Here is a 7,246-nt window from a genome sequence, read left to right as displayed (position 1 = left end):
TATATACACTAGATTGCTTCTAAAGGGTATATTTTTCTTCTTATATTTAAAAAATTACTCTAAGACAGTAAAAATAGAGCCTCACTTGACAGATACACATATACACACATACCTACATGTACACAAGTTCTCATCTCTAGGAATATACTATCTTTTCATTCAAATCAACCCTCATTTTAACAATCTTTCTAATACAGAAAATGGCTTTATCTATTTCACAAGTGTATAAAACCCCACCTAGATATATTTTGTAAGACATTCATTTAAGAAGAGGCAGGCAATTCATAAAAGACTTGCATAAACAAAAAACAGGACTAGCAACTGCCTCTTAGAATAGCCCATGAAAGGGATGACAATTTGAAAATAACTTAAGGTTCTTTTGCCCCGTCACCACCGGCTCATACCTGGCTTTCCAGTAAGCTCCGAGGCAGATGCCATCTTGCTGCCTGGGGTGAAAAAGGTGGAAGGGAGCCTTTTTCCACAAGCTGCCGGGTGTTCCCGGCTAGTCCTTCACGCCCTGCTAAGGTCAGGAGTTGCCCCCCACGAGCAGCTCTCCGACATGGCCATGGCTCCAGAGGCACAAGGACTTAATGCAGAGCCCGGCAGCTTGCAGCAGAAAAGTGAATGGACTATGCGTTAGTCCACAGTACCATGCCTCCCCAGGAGGGAAGGGGTGTCATTCCCTTCTGCCTTTATCACACTGGGCAGCAAGGTGGCAGCCTCCTTGGAGCTTTTTGGAAAGCCAGTTATGAGCTGGCAGTGACTGGGCAACTGCAACCTCATGGGAACGGGGGCGTTCCCGGCTCGTCCTTTATGCCCTACCGAGGCCACGAGTTGCCTCCCATGAGTGGCTCTCCAGCACGGCAATGGCTCCAGAACCACAGAAGTCAATCTCATAATTATCTGGCTCTTGGCAGAAATCCCTCCAGACTTAATAAGTAAAATATCAGAAATCCAAAATCACGCAATAGCGGCCGCACAACATCATTTGGTTCTCATAACCAGCTATAGAAAATAAATTATTTCACAATGCCTTTTCAGCAGTTCTGATTGTTGGGTGGAAACTCTAAACAATGATGGTGTATCTTTTGTCTAAATAATGAATGTAATCAAAGTAGATAGAAAGTTAAGTAGAAGTTATCTGCTTCACAGGCATTGGGAGGGGTGGGGAGGTATATTGGGGTTCTTGGTGGTGAAATATAAGTACTGGTGAAAGGAAAGGTGTTTAATCATTACATGACCAAGACTTAAACCTGAAAGCTTTGTAACTTTTCCTACAGTGATTCAATAAATAATTATAAAAAAATAACTTAAGGTTCTTTAAAGGGACTTGCAGATAGTGCTCTAACCCTTTTATTTCCATGAGGAAAGGAAGAGCTCTTTTTTTCATCCAACAAGAAGCCATAACTTTATTAATGATATAAACAGTACAAATTTCAAACCAAGCTGCAGTTACTCTTTTGAAACACCAAAAAAAGGGTCTCCATTTTTCCAGATGGCTACATTGTTAATTCCATAATAGCATTTACAATATCATTATTGTTGTTCTTCAGGGCTTGGACTACCTTTGCTCTCGACACATTTGCTTGTGACATGATCAATTCAATATCCTTAACTTCCACACCCATTTCATCAACCTCTTCTTCACTCTCCTCTTATACAGTTGGAATCTGTATGTTTTCTTGAATGTTTGAGACAGCTTCACCTTGAACTTTGAAATTCTCAGCAGCTGCTAGCTGTGCTTGTTGAGATAAATCTTCAATCTTTGCTTCCCCAAAAACTATGGGAAGAGATCTTTTCAACTAAAGGAGGACCAAAGGAAACCTTACACAATTTTTTTTAAAAAACTAGGAATAATAATAAATAACAGTGAAGGCTGTCAACAGCAATGCTAAAATGTGTGCTTCTCTGGGAAGGAAACCAGTGAGGAGTTTAAGAACACCACAGTGTGTTGGTGGGAATGCTGACTGGTCCAGCCTTTTTGGAAAACAATATGGGCATTCCTTCAAAATCTAGAAATTTAGTTTCCATATGACCCTGCAATACCACTTCTGGGAATATATCCAGAAGTTTCAAAAAAACGCAGTAGAAATGACATCTGCACCTGTATGTTCATTGTAGCATTGTTCACAATAGCCAGAATCTGGAAACAACCCGAGTGCCTGAGAACAGATGACTAATTAAACAAACTTTGGTACATCTACACAATGGAATACTATAAAGCTGTTAGAAAAAATGAAGTTATGAAATTTGCTTATAAGTGAATGAACATGGAGAATATCATGCTAAGTGAAATGTGTCAGAGAAGAACAGACATAGAATGACTACACTCATTTGTGGAATATAAAATAACAATATGAGACTAACACCCAAGGACAGTAGAGACAAAGGCCAGGACTATTGCTCCATAGTTGGAAGTCTGTCTCATGAGCTGGGGGAGAAGGCAGCTAGAATAGAGAGGGGATCACTAAGTCAATGATGGTTGGAAGAATTGTTCAGGATGGGAGATGTATGCTGAAAGTTAAAGGACTAAACGTGATAGCCTCTCAGTATCTGTGTTGCAAACCATAATACCCAAAAGAGAGAATATGGGGAAAATTGTCTGCCATGGAGGCAGAAGGAGGGGTGAGATGTGTGTGGGGGGGGGATATTGGGGACATTGGTGGTGCAAATTGTGCACTGGTGGAGGGATGGGTGTTTGATCATTGTATGACTGAAACTCAAACATAAAAGCTTTGTGACTGTGTCTCACGGTGATTCAATAGAAAAGAACACCGCAATCATTCTCTCTCTCTTTTTTTTTTAAATAGAAAAGTGTTCAAATGACAGTATAAGTAAAATCGCTTGTTATGTTAAGGGAAAGAGAAAGGGCAGCAGTAAATTAACTCACTTCTTTTGTTTTGACAAAGATTCTTGAGGCTGAATTTGAGCATTCTGTGGATCCCACTGAGATTTGAAAATGGGAAGTCATTTTGAAAAGATTTTGTCCCTAGAATATCTGCTTTGTTGAAGGAAATTTGGAAATGTCACAAAAAGTTGCATAAACTTGTATAGAGCGTGTGAGTAAAAATAGTTGTATGGTTCTGTTATACTAGAAACAAAGCACTAGAAGAGGCATTATCAAGTCTACTATTTAAAACAAAGAATGGTCCGATCACATAGAGCTCTCAGTGGCTTCAGAATTTGCATCATTTTCACCAATTCAACTGCCCTTAACCAATTGCTCCAGAAGATCAGCTACAGGAGGAAGATTACTAAGCAAGGAGAAGCCTTGAAAATAAGGTGGGGAAGATTGCTGAGGACGAGAGCGCTCTCATTTGCGGGATCTCTGGTTTCAACCCTAGTACCACATGCTGTCCTTAGCCCTTCTGGATGTGTGCTTCCTAGACCCCCAAACAATAAAGCTTACTACCACAAAATCTTATAGGATGTTTTAAAATTGAATTTGATATTGTTGAATTAAAAGAATCTTAAAGTGAAAAACAATAGATTAGATTTTGGAGGCCCTTAGGGTAAGTGCCAAGAAGTAGAATTGCTAGGTCATATGGAAAATTAGTTCTTAAGTTTGGGGGCATTCTCCACACTGTTTTCAACAAACGTTGATATTCCTGAGGGTTCCATTTTCCCCACATCCATGCCAACACTGCTCGAGCAAATCGACGATCAACGGGAGGGCTTGTTTCCAATCTTATTTTTTTATTTAAGAAATTATTTTAGGGGCTGGAGGGATAGCACAGCAGGTAGGGCGCTTGCCTTGCACATGGCCAGCCTGGGTTCGATTCCCAGCATCCCATATGGTCCCCCAAGCACCGCTAGGAGTAATTCCTGAGTACAGAGCCAGGAGTAAGCCCTGTGCATCGCCGGATGTGATCCAAAAAAAGAAAAAAGAAATTATTTTAGGCATCATGATTTACAGCATTGATCATGGCAGGGTTTTATGCATAAAATATTCCAACACTGCACCCTCTGCCAGAATGTCTGCTTATTTTTACCATTGACCCACTGTTATCCCTCTCACCCTTCACCTATCCATTCTTTTTTATTTTGATTTGTGGCCACACTTGGCATTGCTCAAGGGTTACTCCTGGCTCTGCGCTCAGAAATTATCCCTGTCACTGCTTGAGGAACCATATGGGATGCCGGGGATCGAAAGCGGGTCAGCCATGTGCGAGACAAATGCCCTACCCACTGTGCTATCTCTCCAGCCCCTGAAATCATTCTTTTTGATATATGCCAGTCTCACTGTGGTTATGGCCAGCATGACAATTATTCTAATTTAACTAATGATCTCTGCCTTAAGTCTATTTCCCTAGAAGGTTACCTAATGAGGTGCTGGGGAGTGAGGAATTGATTGTATGAACTGGGGGGATGCAATTCATCCCATGGTAAAGGTCCAGCCAATTTACAATGTCACTTACCATAGAATGCAATGCCTGTTCCCATGCATCCTCAATAACATTTGGTTTTATTTAAAAGCTGTTTCAGCACAGATGCCAACTAATCTCAACTAACAAAGACATTAACATGGAAATCTTAAGTTGCATCAGCAGTTTAGTAAACCCTCAAACAAGGACTTAATGTCCCCATGGTGAGATACAACAACTTTCACAAATTTTCTTGTACTGAAGCATTTTTTTCTTTTTGGGTCACACCCGGAAATGCACAGGGGTTACTCCTGGCTCATGCACTCAGGAATCACTCTTGGCAGTGCTCAGAGGACCATATGGGATGCTGGGAATTGAACCCGGATCAGCCGCGTGCAAGGCAAATGTCTACCCGCTGTGCTATCATTCCAACCCCTTACTGAAGTATTTTTTGATCATTCTATTAACCCTTTAGTGGTTGCAAGCAATATAAAATAAATTATTATAAGCCTGTTATGGGGGCAGACTTGAGGGGTGGTTGGGAAATTGGGGACAATGACGGAAGGAAGGTGACAGTGATGGTGCGATTGAGGTATTGAATGTTTGAAAAATCACAAACAACTTTGTAAATCATGGTGTTTAAATAAAGTTGAAAAAATTGAATTTTCTCAGGAAAAATAAAGAAAAATTGTTTCAGGGACAGAGCTCTAATACAAGGGAAAAACCATTTGCTTTGTACACAGATGACCTAGGTTTGGATCCCTAACACCACATCTGGCTCCCTGAGCACTGTCAGAAATAACCCCTTAGCACGGAGGCAGGAGTAAGCCCAGAGAATCTAAGGTTTGAATCAAACCCTCCTCTCCAGTATATGTTGTTTCTTTGCAAATCTGGTAAAGAATTGCTCAACGGTGCTGGCTTCATACAGCTGCCTCTACTAGCAAGTGTGAACAGCTTTCTATTTGTGAACTAGGGAAATTACTTCTTTTGTGAAATGTCTGTTTCTGTGAACTTGCCTCTATTTTTTTAATTAGGAAAGTCATATATTATAAAATATTCCAAAAAACAGAGAAAATAAAAGTCACCCATTATGCTACTTCTCAGATGCAGCTATTATCATTTTTATTGCCTGGGAGGCGATTTTCATATGCATGTTTTTACTCTTTGGTAATTGGGGTGTACAGGAGTCTTATCTTCTGCTTCTCCCTACCCCACCTTATAGTGTATTAGAATATGGAAATGGGTTAATCCCCCCCTGTTCACGAAGAACTCATTTTTAAAAAATTATGAATTCAGAACTAGTCTTCTGGTGTTTGACAAATAAACGCGTTCTCCAGGATATACTACTTGGCATTAATGGGGTAGAAAATAAGATGATTTCTGGTTGCAAGAAAGTTAAAATTGCATTTCCATTCTGCGGCCTATCTTCGTATATCTGGTACACAAGTGTCAAGTCCATGTTGAATGAATTGATAGACTAGCGAAGAGACATAATTTCTACTTGTTTTTAGATCAGGCAACACAGTTTCTAGAACATTCTTTGTTCTTGGTTACACGTGTGAAACACAGCATTAAATCCACTATCTTAGGTGCCCCAAATGCAGCACAGTTGTAAAGAACATGCCTATGGGTTTGATACCTAGCACCCCCTGCCCCAAAACCTATTTTTGTTGGGTAGCTTTGGGGCACACCTGGCAGTGCTCATGGACTACATTTGACTTTGTACTCCAGGAATCACATGCAGTGCTAAGCCTCAAACCATTGCCCTGGCATCAGCTGCAAGCAAGGCAAGTGTCTTAATCTCTGACTGTTTCTCCAACTCCCCATCTCAAAGTTATACTTTTGGGGAGGCCTCCCAAGCAGTGCTCAGGAGGTAATGGAGCCCTGCAAGTGATTCCAGCTAGACTGGTCATTGGTGCAGAGGCCTACGTATGCCATATTGCTCATTTCCTGCCGTGCTGGGGATACCTGGGCCCACACCAGAAGTGCTGGGGGCTTCTAGGGTCACACCCAAGGGGTCTGAAAAGCTGTTACTGGTGATGCTCAGGGAACAATGTGCTGTTGGGAATTGAACTCTGGTTCTGGTACATGACCGGGAGTACTATGTCCCAAACCCCTCTCAAAGTATATCTAAATGCCTGTCATACATTGAAAAAAAAAACCACTGTAGCACTGTCCTCCCATTGTTCATCGATTTGCTCGAGCAGGCCCAGTAATGTCTCCATTGTGAGATTTCTTATTACTGTGTTTGGCATATGGATTACGTCACAGAAAGCTTGCCAGGCTTTGCTGTGTGGGTGAGATAGATACTCTCGGTAGCTTGCCGGGCTCTCCGAGAGGGCAGGAAGAATCAAACCCGGGTTGGTCGGCCTGGCTGTGTGCAAGGCAAATGCCCTACCACTGTGCTGCAGTGTCAGTATTGTAGCCAATGAGGTTTATCCAAGGCGTGATTATTGCTAATTGAAAAAAACAAAAACATAAAAAAATCCAGTATTAGGGCCAGAGACATAGAACAGAGTTTAAGGCATTTACCCTGTATGTATCCGACCAGAATTCAGTCCCTGACACCCCATGTGATCCTTCAAGCACTGCATAGGATGAGGATAAATAAAGCCAAGACTGAACCCTGAGCACATCTGGGTGTGCCCTTCACCAGCCCCTTCCCCAGAAAAGAATCAGCATTATATGGTGCAAAATTAAAGTATAAAATATATATATATTTAAAAGCTGTAAGTGAAAGAAGGATTTCATTAAATATCTTTAAAGTAAATTTGTGTATATGATAGATTCACAAACCAAATTTATTCTGTGGTGGAAACGCAAACATGGAACCCCTTCTTTCTCCTTTTTAAAGACATAATTTACTTTAGTACCAAATGATG

General features: G+C 41.1%; 1 non-coding gene across 1 annotated transcript; it reads left to right on the top strand.

The window, feature by feature from the left end:
- The first annotated feature begins 6,763 nt into the window (after positions 1-6,763).
- Positions 6,764-6,903, top strand: LOC130038473 (U4 spliceosomal RNA). The gene has a single exon (XR_008794701.1). It is a non-coding gene; the product is annotated as a U4 spliceosomal RNA (small nuclear RNA).
- The last annotated feature ends 343 nt before the right edge of the window (positions 6,904-7,246 follow it).

The sequence above is a fragment of the Sorex fumeus genome, unplaced genomic scaffold, assembly GCF_029834395.1.
Source record: "Sorex fumeus unplaced genomic scaffold, SorFum_2.1 ptg000075l, whole genome shotgun sequence".
Taxonomy (NCBI): Eukaryota; Metazoa; Chordata; class Mammalia; order Eulipotyphla; family Soricidae; genus Sorex; species Sorex fumeus.
The sequence above is the reverse complement of the archived record's forward strand: the minus strand, read 5'-3'. Positions and strand labels throughout refer to the sequence as shown.